This window comes from Corythoichthys intestinalis, chromosome 10 (genome assembly GCF_030265065.1).
Source record: "Corythoichthys intestinalis isolate RoL2023-P3 chromosome 10, ASM3026506v1, whole genome shotgun sequence".
Classification (NCBI taxonomy): Eukaryota; Metazoa; Chordata; class Actinopteri; order Syngnathiformes; family Syngnathidae; genus Corythoichthys; species Corythoichthys intestinalis.
Genome location: NC_080404.1, coordinates 5,797,825 through 5,811,450, shown reverse-complemented (window position 1 = coordinate 5,811,450; position 13,626 = coordinate 5,797,825). Strand labels below are relative to the sequence as shown.

Sequence of the window (13,626 nt, the reverse complement as noted above, 5' to 3'; positions counted from 1 at the left end):
ATTGCTGGGTATTGTGGCCAAACAGCTCGATTTTTGTTTCGTCTGACCACAGAACTTTCCTCCAGAAAGTTTTATCTTTGTCCATGTGATCAGCAGCAATCTTCAGTCGAGCCTTAAGGTGCCGCTTTTGGAGCAAGGGCTTCCTTCTTGCACGGCAGCCTCTCAGTCCATGGAGATGCAAAACACGCTTGACTGTGGACACTGACACCTGTGTTCCAGCAGCTTCTAATTCTTGGCAGATCTGCTTTTTGATGATTCTTGGTTGAATCTGCACCCTCCTGACCAATTTTCTCGCAGCAGCAGGTGATAGCTTGCGTTTTCTTCCTGATCGTGGCAGTCACAAAACAGTGCCATGCACTTTATACTTACAAACAATTGTTTGCACTGTTGCTCTTGGGACCTGCAGCTGCTTTGAAATGGCTCCAAGTGACTTTCCTGACTTGTCCAAGTCAATGATTCGCTTTTTCAGATCAATGCTGAATGTATGTGTTGCTGTATGTATATTTTTGACCCAGCAGATTTGATCACTTTTTCTGTTAACCCACAATAAAGTCATAAAAGAACCAAACTTCATGAATGTTTTTTCTGACAAAGAAGTATCCGTTCCAATCACTCTATCGGAGAAAAATCAGAGTTGTAGAAATAACTGGAAACTCAAGAGAGCCATGACATTATGTTCTTCACAAGTGTATTTAAACTTTTGATCACAACTGTACATCCCGGTGTTCTGCCAAAATCTCCTACATCGGCGAAACGTCGAATTTGACACCTGAAGTACTACCGTGCGCTCTAAACTTGTTTTGTTTAGATACATACAGGAATAACGTACTAAAAAAAATCCCTGCAGAAAATACTTAAATGAAGTTATATCAAATAAGGACGGTTTAAATACGCTAAGTATAACACCATTTACCATTTACGTGACTAATGTGGTCAACTGCTAACACAAAAAGCTAACACAAAATAACAATAGTTAAAAGTATGAGAGGGTAATACGTGCAAAAAGTATCTTTGATGCAGTGAAAAGGTTCTAAAAAACTAAATAAAAACAAAAATAGTGAGTACTCACTGCTTCTAATAGATGTCCGCTTGCGCAAGCGCGCTGAGCATTGTGTAGGACGTTTCGCCGCATAGTAAGGAATGGCCGAACACTGGTAAATTCCTGTGTAAGGTGACGTGGGATTTACCGTACCCGTGTCACGGCTTTCAATCAGGGGGAGATATTACCCAGTTTGCACACTTTCAGACTTGTCCCGTGTTGGGGGCTCGACACTCTGTGTGCAAGGAGGGCAAAGGGCTGTAATTTCATAACCCGGATATTACGTCATTTTTGGTCAGCATCAGCAACAAATTTGCAAAGATGTAGGATGAACTCCCTCTTCCTCAGCTCTAAGATCCAGTTGCAATTTAATTTCTCTATGATTCCAGTTTAATTTAGCGATTCCCAGTTTGTCACGTTGATAATTGGCCGCCATGATATTTACGTCATCAAGATTTGCGCTGTGACCCGGGATTTAAACGGTTGCTTTCACACATGCGCCGTACCGGCTAAGTCCCGGACATTATATTAGCACGCGACCCGGTAAGTGTCTGTGTGATCTCCGTGTCAGTTGACCTGGGAAACTGCTTTCAGACATAAGTAGGCCTGAACGATATTGGAAAAAACTATTGCTGCGATTTTTGGGGGGGTTACGATATATTGCGATATTATATTGCGATATTAAAAAAATATATATGTTTTTTAAAAAGAAATTTTTACTAGATGACTTGAAAGCTGTTTGGAAAGACTTTGGATGACTCATCATGACCACAGTGGACAGTATTCCATCGCTTTTTCGCAGTTAATAGGGACCAGAACCCGCCGCAATAAGTGAAAAACCGCGAAGTAGCACATCGCCCCCCTCCATTTGTGTGTGTGTGTGTGTGTGTGTGTGTGTGTGTGTGTGTGTGTGTGTGTGTGTGTGTGTGTGTGTGTGTGTGTGTGTGTGTGTGTGTGTGTGTGTGTGTGTGCTCAATGTATTTATTCAGATCTAGCACTGGAAACAGATACATATAATAAATAAGTTTTTTCTCACTTTTTTACCCCAAAGTATGATTAAAAAAATATATATATTATATATACTTTGTATATATATATATATATATATATATATTTTTTTTTTTTTTTTTTTGATAAATGCTTTTTAAGCACTTCAAATGTAATAATTACGATCAGTTTTAAACATAACTGTCCCACTGAATCATTTTTAAACAAGAATAAGGTACTGTAGTAGAAAATGCTTGGCTTTATTAAATGCTTCTGTTTACCTAACATGGCTGGGACTCTTGGAGTGACATGTAGAAATTACAAACTCCTCATAATCACTTCTGGCATTTATTTTATATGTCTCGAATGTCTCCACATTCTCCCCCCACAGACACACACACATTCATTCCAGCCCGTGCTTCTTTGCAGAAACTGTTTAACAAGTTAAACGATGATTGACAGATTGCTGCCCGGCTTCTTTAACCAGATCAAAGCCATCATTAACTTTCATAAGCAAGTGCCGCAGTGACTGTGAGCTGGGAAAGGGGGTGAGAGAGGCTGTGCGAGCGAATGAAGCAGATCAAAGGTTTAAGGATTGGGGGGGGATCGCGATCCCGATGTTTAAACCAGAGGTTGCGCTAGACTTTTTCGTTGTCTGTCATTTTGACTGACAGGGTCATAAAAATCCGGTCATAATCTATTTTTACCCGTCACTTAAATTTTTAAAATGATGATAATGACATTGTGGTGACCCTTTGTTTGGCATAATTCACCTTCCGTACTTGTGTGTCCATTTGGCCGAGCGCATTACCGGCTACGACACAGTCACGTGACAGAGACACTTAAGAGCCGCGCGCGTTCCGCCTTGAATAGAGAGTTCACAGAGAGCAGGAGAGCTACAGCGGCTGGACACAGCAATTCGAGCTAACAAGACTCTTAACATTGCATACCGCTTCAACATATTCAATAGTATTTAGTTTTCATTCATTTTAAATTAATATACTGTCCGAACAAGCTTAACAGAGAATCCAAACCGTGCCATCATCACACATCAAGCAGATGAGGTTACATATGGAACAATGAAATTAACAGTTCACCTGCTGTGGCCTGAACGTAGTCTCACACTTTCCTCCTGGTGCGCATGGACTTGTGCAGTCCCTCTTTTTTCACCTCTTTTATCAACACCATCGTCGTTTTGGGGCTTTTTGAAGAAACTTCGGACACTCAGCTGCCTTGACATTTTTCAGAGTAAGGCCAACGACGTCATGCATCAAGAGAGACAATAGCTAATTAATATGCTCACTCGCCACCCTGTGGTCTGGGGTGTGAATTGCAACCTGTCAAAATGACAGATGGACTTCAGTTTTTTCCGTCACCGTTTTAAAAAATCGGTCAACGACGGAAAATATTCGGTTAACGCGACCCCTGGTTTAAACGATATATCGTTCAGGCTTAGACATAAGGCTTACCTGTTTAAGTCCCAAGATTTAAAAGGAGTTCGGCTTAGGTCTGAAAGAATCTATACACACTTTCTCATGTAAATCAAGTTTTTTTTATAGGCCTCGTTTTGAAAAGTTTGGACTGACAAAATACTGACAGCATAATTTCGGTTCCAACGTTGCAATTAACAATGGATTTAAAACACTGACTGTGACCTCTTTGTATGCATACTTACCAAGGTACAACTGTAGTTACAGTGCCCTCCATAATTATTGGCACCCCTGGTTAAGATGTGTTTTTTAGCTTCTAATAATTTTTATATTCAAATAATATGGGAACTTCATGGAAAAAAAAGAAAAATCCAACCTTCAATACAAGTGCATTTATTCAGTGGGGAAAAAATCCCACATAAAGAAATAATTATTTGACATCAAATAATGTGTGTCACAATTATTAGCACCCCTGGTGTTAGTACTTTGTACAACCCCCTTTTGCCATCAAAACAGCACCTAATTTTCTCCTATAATGTTTCACAAGGTTGATTTTGTGTCTGGTGAACCATTTCTGTGTAGATTAGGGCCATTGTCTTGCTGAAAGACCCAGTGACGACCCATCTTCAGCTTTTGGGCAGAGGGCAACAGATTTTGATTGAAATGTCCTGGTATTTCAAAGCATTCATGATGCCATGCACCCTAACAAGGTTCCCAGGGCCTTTGGAAGCAAAACAGCCACACAGCATCACTGACCCACCCCCATTCTTCACAATGGGTATGAGGTGCTTTTCAGCATGCGCATCTGAAGGGGAATATTGGAATGTGTTGCTTTCAACCTATCAAGCTGACTCCGCAAAATAGTGAACATAACATGTTTTCTCGTCAAACCGTGTGAAGGGAATGTGTTATTCAACCTATCAAGCTGACTCCGCAAAATAGTGAACATAACATGTTTTCTCGTCAAACCGTGTGAAGGGAATGTGTTATTCAACCTTATCAAGCTGCAAGGTACAGCCTGAAAGGGAGTAAGGATTCTCGAAGGCCGTAGGCCGTGCGAAACGTCTAAGGGAGATCCAAACATTCTCAGAAGCCGTGTGAAACTCGAACGGGAGGGGAAGTTACGAGGCGCGGTACTTGCTATAAAGAAGCGATGGCGACAAGTACAATTAGAGTCCGCTGTGGGATTACGCGCGGTCGCCCAGCCTTGGTATTTCTTCGCTCACTATTACTGAGGACGCCCGGCTCTCCGTCCTTCCAGCACACGGTAATGAGATTTATGTTATTGCATGTAATCTATGAGCTGAAATACATTTGTTGCTTGCTTGCTTGTACACTTTATACTGTGGGTTAAATAAAATGTGCCGCTTGTTTAACGCAGTGAAGTGTTATTGTTTGTTGTCCATGTAAGTTGCCGATTCTCCACGATCCTATATAGGCCATATTATTACAGTAATTGATTATTAACTGTGATAGGCTTAACAATTGTGATACTGTAATTGATTATAAGCAGTGTCTACTACCCATTGTGATACTGTATTTGATTATAAGCAGTGTCTACTCAAAGAATACTTGTCTGAGTGGATATAACAGACCAGTTAACCCATTGTAGCCTGGTGATTGAGTATAAACCTCGCTACTATTCATTTGCATTGATACTGTGATTGATCATAAGCAGTATCAGAATTGTTTCAAAACAATTTTGGCGTCACGGTGGACAGGATTTACGGAGAACTGCGACTTGGACATGGCTTGTTGTTTGAGTAAAAGTAAAACTTTGGATGAACCCGAAGGGGGTTTTGCTGACTGCGTCTCGGGGATGCCGGGGTGGGACAGTCATGAGTATAGAGAAATTGGGAATTCTGCTGACTGCGTCTCGGGAGTGCCGGGGTGGGACAGTCATGAGTATAGAGAAATTGGGAAATTGTTAACGCGGAATGGGGGACGCCCTGGTCCGTGGGTTAACATGACAACAGGGGCCAGCCCGACGTCAGTCAAAGATTTACTGACTCAGGTTGTGGTCCGAAAAAGAGCGCCTTTAGGGGGTGTACGAAAAATGATGTGGATTTGTGCAGAAGCATGGAAAGATCGTTACTCCTCGTTGGGAAAAAGAACTGTGGAATGGAATTGCGTCGTGTTTGCGCGGATGCGATGATCGTCCCGATACGTGGATTCGTTAGGGGATTGTACTACACATGACGTCAGATAAATAGGAATTTCTGTGGATCTGTGTTGACAGTTAGTTCGTCATTGACCTCAAATTGTATGTTTTTTATGTTTGGTCTGGTGTGAGCCACTGGTAGAATGTACGGTAATTCTGATTTGTATTTGAAATTGTGCTGTCCTGTATGATAAGCCATTGGGGATGGTTGTTATTGTGTGACTGAACGTGAGGCTGCGTCGCGTCATGATTCTTTTTTTGCGAGGCTCATGTGTGATAGTTGAACGTTTATTGTGTGTGTATAATTGTAGTTATTGTCGCGTGACTGATTATGATTTTTTGCGTGGGATCGTGTGTGAATAGCTGACCGTTTACTGCGCAAAATGGGAAGAAGGGAACGTTTTTCAACATGAGGAGTGCGGCCCTTCGGTGGCCCCTATTTGCAACATGGGGTCCTCGACGGCATTCGCTGGGTTTTTGCCCAAATTGATTATAAGGGGAGGTTGTAATTGCAGCTGGGAATATTCCAGCCTTTTCCTTATATTATTTAGGATAAAATTGAGAAACAAATTGGGAAAACAGGTAAAACAAAAATGATTTTGAAATGGAATTTCATTAGAGATGAGAATAGATTGTTGAGCTCCATTGAAACTTATAGAATGTTAAGGGTAATTAATTTAATTATCAACAAGCTCATGGATTAAACTGTGTTTAGACATTTGATTAACTGATTAATCGAATATGACTGAGGGTGGGGACAGCTGCATGCCAGCATCTGCCTGATCAACAGATGACGGTATTCCAGTTCCCGCCCAGAAGTTCAAAACAACAAGGATTATTGATAGTGTTGACAAATTATGTTAATGGGAACAGTGATAAAGTGATTATTCACCTTGATGCGGCTGTAACAGTTGAGGTGTGGTATTGGCAACTTAAGGGTTAATAATGTACACTTACTGTCATGAGTTGCTTTATTGGTAACTTGAACACTGTCATGAGTTGCTTTATTGACAACTTGAATTTGACTGTCATGAGTTGCTTTATTGATAATTTGAATTTGAAATTTTTTCTTAAGGAATTTTGAAGATACGAAATATTGTCTAGGCTTACGGCTTTTGGATCGCATGCTGATGGAATTTGGCTGTCTTTGTTCGGCTGTGATGTCAGTGGCTAATAGACAATTCTAGATTTTGTCGTCACGTGGAATAGTGGCCAATTTTGTAATGAGTGACCATGGCAAAATTTATAATGTATGTAATTACAGGAAATTACAAAAGACGGAATTGAACAATCTGAAGAGAGAAGTGAATATTGGCGCTTCGCCAAGTGGAAATAATTATAACGATTTTGACTTTGCGATGTTAGAAAGAAGGTGCTTTTTGTGCCATCAAAGGGTACATTTAGCCAGGGAATGTGAGTGGAAGACATACAGGACAACTTATAAGATTGCAGAAACCGCCGAGTTACCTGTTCGAGCTACTCCGGGTTTACCTAGATCTGGATTGTCACTTAAAGGGGTAACTATACTTGCTGGGGGTTATTGATGCTGATTATCAAGGCGAATTGGGGGTTGTAATATACAATTTGACTTCAGAACCGTTTATTGTGAAATCTGACGGGAAAAATTGATACAAAAATGTGTCTGGTCCGAAGCGTTTGAAATCTCTTCTGCTTCTTCCAGCCTGACAATTGATAATGTGATGTGGAGGCGGTTTATTGGGACATCTACTGGGAGATCGCTACGGCTCTGCATGGTGGAGGACGCTCGGGGAGTCCGGTGTCCAAGGAAGGTCGTCCCTGCTCCTCTGGACCCCCCCCCCCCTGCACCCCAGGAGTCAACAATACAGGAAGGGTTCGCAGGGCTCCCATGGTGGCTGCAGGATGCCTCATCACGGTCACGTCTGAAACACCTGTCGGTCGGTCTGTGGCATCTCGACAACAAAACGTGTCACTCACGCAATGGCACTGAGTGGATGACCGAGGTCACGTCTGACCTATGGATCTCGAACAGCACGGAAGTTCGAGGGATCGGATGAATTGCTCCTGTTCCTTTGGATCCCCCTTCTGGTCCCTTTGCCCCCTTGTTTGCCCCCTTTGTCCCCAGATTGAAGAAAACGCACACGGAGATTCACTGGATCGTCTTGTTTCCCCCTTTCCCCACATGTGCCGCACGGAAACAGCGTGCAGGGTACGACACCCTTCTGGGTGGAACCGGAACAGTGTTAAGCATCTCTAACACGATTGATGGAGAAGTCACCAGAACTATGTTGTCTAACACCGGAAGTGACATTGCGCACAAGACCGTAGGGCTTTGGATGCCCACATCTATCGCGCCTCATGAAGCGGCGTGTTTATTCTTAGCACAATTGTCATGGGATAAAGGGATGTGGGATGCAACACAAGAAGTATTAACACCTATAATTGATACATGTACACCTTTGACACAATCAGTGATAACTACGAAAATGCACTGGAAAGTTGTATTCCCTGTTTTTCCATCGTGTGCTCGGAGGAAGAGAGAATGGTATGACACATTGTTAGGGGGAACGGGAACGTTATTGGGGATATCTAATACCGTGGATAATGAAGTAACGCGATATAAATTAGCTGGGACCAGACAGGGAACTCATGATGCCTTACTAAAAGTAGGAATGTGGCTTCCTTATTCAATCGTGGGACAAAAAGAAATGTATTTAAAAGGGAATTAAACATGTGGAACGCCACTAGTGAAGTGTTAACCAACGTAACTAAACAGCTAAACTGGATCATATGTAGTATACAACACTTACATGCACAGGCGCAAAAAGAGCGTTTTGTACGAATGATGACTACAGGGAATTACCGGGAGTGGCGAAGTGTTTGGAATATATCCTCTGAGTTATGGTTACAGTTACATTCGGAATATACGATTTGTAATACGACCGAATGTAGGGGATATTGGACACAATACACAGTAACCTCAAACGTTACCGTATGTAAATTCCAGGTATTACCCGTAATAACTGAACTAGGCTATTGGTTTTTGCATATAGAAGGTGAATGGTTTAATTCGGGAACGAACCAAACCTTTAATACCGATCTTTGCGAGAACACAGATAAAGGACTAGCTTGTAAATTGCATCACGAATTTGTTAATCCTTGCTTAACAAAAGTAGACTTCGCCTTATGCGATTGGTCAAGGGAACCGAGTAGGGACATTTTGTGGCAGGTGGGACCACATACCCTTTGTGTGGCCACTGCCCAAAATCACTCCATGTTGCCAACGGTTCCATTTGTAGGATGCCTATGTAATGTTCGTTTCTTTCAGTGGGGAAACGGGACGTATTGGTTGACAAATTACACAGTTGCTAGCCGGTTTACGGCTGTGTAATGGGAAGTGTTACATACACCATGGCAAATCTCTTTGGAGCGTTTCAAATGCGCATTGGAACAATCCACTGAGATAAAGAAATTGATTAACACATGCGTCCAATGTTTCCCAGCTGATGGTATCAACATTAATGGCTAAAGGAGAAATTTTGCATGCTGCTAAAATTATTCAGCAACAATCTGCTCATCATTGGTGGGACATATTTACAGGATTATCACAAACTGCTAGAGTAACGCTGCTTCCACCAATGATTTTAGTCTTAATCGCTATTGCTTTAACTACGCTATGTAATATTGGAATTTGTTGCTATGTCAAACGTCTAGAGGACCAGGTTGCCCGGAAAATATTTCATCAGTTAGAATTATGAGGGTACTGGTAGAAACAATAGACTTAGACGGGGTAGATGCATGCGTAGTAACTATAACTACTGAAGAAGGGGGGCATATCCTGGACTACCAAGATATGAGGGGTGGATTCTTTTATCGCCGTATAGAGCGACACCCTGACCGTGTAAATATGCTTATAGCCGCGGTGTAACCGACCATCATTCATTTGTTTATGCTAATTTATTAATAAATTAGAGTTGATTTGGTTTAAAACACCAGGAGTGGAATGTAATGTTGTTTTTAACCTCATCAACTAACATCAAGCTGCAAGGTAACATAAATCGGAATGTGTTAAGTTTGCACAAGGCCTAATTAATTAATCAGGACTCGGCTTGATGTGGTTGAAAGCACCAGGAGTGGAATGAAGGGGAATATTGGAATGTGTTGCTTTCAACCTATCAAGCTGACTCCGCAAAATAGTGAACATAACATGTTTTCTCGTCAAACCGTGTGAAGGGAATGTGTTATTCAACCTATCAAGCTGACTCCGCAAAATAGTGAACATAACATGTTTTCTCGTCAAACCGTGTGAAGGGAATGTGTTATTCAACCTTATCAAGCTGCAAGGTACAGCCTGAAAGGGAGTAAGGATTCTCGAAGGCCGTAGGCCGTGCGAAACGTCTAAGGGAGATCCAAACATTCTCAGAAGCCGTGTGAAACTCGAACGGGAGGGGAAGTTACGAGGCGCGGTACTTGCTATAAAGAAGCGATGGCGACAAGTACAATTAGAGTCCGCTGTGGGATTACGCGCGGTCGCCCAGCCTTGGTATTTCTTCGCTCACTATTACTGAGGACGCCCGGCTCTCCGTCCTTCCAGCACACGGTAATGAGATTTATGTTATTGCATGTAATCTATGAGCTGAAATACATTTGTTGCTTGCTTGCTTGTACACTTTATACTGTGGGTTAAATAAAATGTGCCGCTTGTTTAACGCAGTGAAGTGTTATTGTTTGTTGTCCATGTAAGTTGCCGATTCTCCACGATCCTATATAGGCCATATTATTACAGTAATTGATTATTAACTGTGATAGGCTTAACAATTGTGATACTGTAATTGATTATAAGCAGTGTCTACTACCCATTGTGATACTGTATTTGATTATAAGCAGTGTCTACTCAAAGAATACTTGTCTGAGTGGATATAACAGACCAGTTAACCCATTGTAGCCTGGTGATTGAGTATAAACCTCGCTACTATTCATTTGCATTGATACTGTGATTGATCATAAGCAGTATCAGAATTGTTTCAAAACAGCATCTTTCGTGGCACGCCAGACCCACTTAGAGTGTTTGTTGCCAAAAAGCTCAATCTTGGTCTCATCTGACCGAAATAATTACACGGTCCCAGTTGAAGCCTGGGACCGTGTAATTATTTCTTTATGTGGGATTTTTCCCCCACTGAATAAATGCACTTGTATTGAAGGTTGGATTTTTCACTTTTTTTCCATTAAGGTCCCATATTATTTGAATTAAAAAAATATTAGAAGCTAAAAAACATATCTTAACCAGGGGTGCCAATAATTATGGAGGGCACTGTAGATGTCTAGTACGAACACCAATAGACTAAGTCGACAGGAATAAAAGTCCTTCAATTACATTATATCTCCCTCTGTGTCTGAGCGATAAATACTGTAGAGCAGCACTACCATTTATTTCAGACTAACAGCTCTTTGGACATCAGAGGAGGATGGGGGGTGCCTCACTTTTTCATTACAGCCAGCTCTCACTGACATTTATTGAAGGACCAGAGCTTGGAGGCAACTGGCCCTTGTACAGACTTTGGCCAGAGATCCACTAGCTTTTTATTTGAACGCATCAAGATGTTAATTTGGTGTATGCAGTGGCATTTCCCATTTAAACAAATTAGTCATTATTTAGGCCACGCTTCAAATGAAGCGGCAATATGTTGGAAGAGGCTATACATTCCATTTATCACTTGCTCAAGAAGTAGTTAACCTGATCAATACACTATGTGTACATGTTAAGGGTGTAACGGTACATGTATTTGTATTGAACCGTTTCGGTTCGGGGTCCTCGGTTCGGAACGAAGGCGTACAGAACGAGTTTCTAACGTAATGTAACCCTTACTTTTCGAGGCTGTGAGTCGATCGGGTTACAGTTTCTTTGTGTAGATTATATTTACTCCATCTTCTCTACTATAATGAGGACCAACACGGTAGGACAGTATAAGAAACGTCAACGGCGCGACAACGTGGCCGCCGCGAGCACAGTGACACGCGGGCGTTAAAGTCAATCAGCCAATGCACACCAGTCGCAGTGTGGCCGCGTGTCAGAAGCGGCTCAACGCGACGCACAAGAAAATAACAGCAGAGTTTATCATTTGACGCGAGACGCGGCCCTCCTGCATCAATACATACTACTAGCTAGCATCAAGCAGACCGGAAGTCACTAGTGTAAAAACACGGTGGATCCGGTCGATTTTCAAACTAATATGCAATCGTAACTCACTTTTGAGTCCATCAGATCTCTTGAGTGGTAGATCTGGGCCAGTTGACTTGTCTTCTTTGATTTACTGTTGTCTTCTCTGCTATAATAATAACCAACACGGCCCCGTGTTCAATACAAAACCCTCCGACCACAACAAAACAAGTAGGAACTAATATTCACATAGGAACTAAAGTTATACAACATAAAATATAATATATAAATGAATACTACATCACATTTGTAAAATATAAACACATAATAAAAATAAACTAGGCCTGCAAGCAGGACTGAACGGGCCATCGCACTTTGGCGCAACTCGGCCGTCACGCAGGTCGGGGTGGTGGCAGACAGCCCCACTCTAATCATCTAATGAGAACCTAGCATGCTTTAAACTCACTTCTTTTTTTGGGATGAGAAATTGTTTTGAGTTTTCGAGCATGCAATGGCCACAAATTCTGCTGCCACTAGTTGGCACAGTCGATGCAAATGACCACTACTGGACCCTTCAGGGTAAGACTCTCACCAAGCATGGGAAGTTTGGAGCAGATATCATGTATATCTGCCAAGTTATGACTGTTCAAAACGTGTGGAGAGACAGAATGGTGACAGTCATTATCACTTTCCTGCTGGACCCTTCTGCTTCAACCAAACCTCAATAATTTTCATCAGGCATCTGAACACATGTCTTAAGGCTCCCCTTATGCAGGTTTGAAGTAGATTGATTTTTTCCCTTTAGAGGAGGAGTGTGTCCCGTAAAAAAGGGCATTTCCTGTTCCCACTAGGAGGCGCCAGGCACAATTGGTAAATTTTCAATCCAGTCCTGCTCAGGCTGGGATACCTCACACACATGCCAGATTTAAAATAGATTGAACATTGTATGAGGGAGTTATCAGTCATTTGCCGAAAAAATGGCCGACTTTGGCACCCCGCCCAGGTCAGGCCCGTGAATGAAAACACATTATTTTGACAACTTAAGATTTCATATGCCTCATGAACAGTCTCGCCCATTTTGAGGATGATCAAACTAATTCCCGAGGAGCCAAGGTCTCAAATGTGCACGCTGTAAATCGATAAAAATTTCACATTCAATCCCAAATGCCCGATTTCCTGTAGGATTTGGAATGTGCGTGCAAGACACTTTTTGGAGCAGTTTTGTACAAGGTATCGACTCTCCGAATTTCATCCCTCTACGTTGAAAAAAACCTAAATGGAGAGGCCTTTTTGAAAAATTCAAGGGGGCGACACTGAGCCATTTTGTTACATTTTTTCGTAACGTTGCAAGATTATCGAACGTTACGCAAAGCCGCATGTATGTGCAAATTTTGGTGAGTTTTCGTGCATGTTCAAGCCTCCAAATGTAAACTCCTAAGGTGAACCGATAAAAATTTCACATTCGATCCAAAATACCCGATTTCCTGTTGGATTTGGAATATGTATGCAAGAGGCTTTTTGGAGCAGTTAGGTATAAGGTATCTACTCCCCAAATTTCATTGCTCTACGTTGAAAAAACCCAACAGGAGAAGCCTTTTTTAAAACCTCTTTCTGTCGCCACTAGTTGGCACTGTAGAGTTGATGCAAATGACCCCTACAAGAACCTTCAGGGTATGCCTCTCAACAAACACAGGAAGTTTGCCATAGATATGTTGTATATCTGCCGAGTTATGACTGTTCAAAGTTTTTGGCAAGACAAATTGTTGACGGTCAATTTCACTTCCGGTTTGGACCTCTCCGCTGCAACGAAACCTCAATATTTTTCATCAGGCACCTGAACACATGTCTTGAGGCTCCCCTGAAACAGGTTTGA

At 41.9% G+C, this 13,626-nt stretch overlaps 1 protein-coding gene and 1 long non-coding RNA gene across 6 annotated transcripts in view; one reads left to right on the top strand and one right to left on the bottom strand.

Annotated features, from left to right (window-relative positions):
* birc6 (baculoviral IAP repeat containing 6) overlaps nt 1-13,626 on the bottom strand; it is a 188,121-nt gene that overhangs the window by 65,545 nt on the left and 108,950 nt on the right. The window lies entirely within an intron of this gene.
* Nucleotides 3,012-10,305, top strand: LOC130923000 (uncharacterized). Its single transcript, XR_009064642.1, has 2 exons — nt 3,012-4,723; nt 7,299-10,305. It is a non-coding gene; the product is annotated as an uncharacterized LOC130923000 (long non-coding RNA).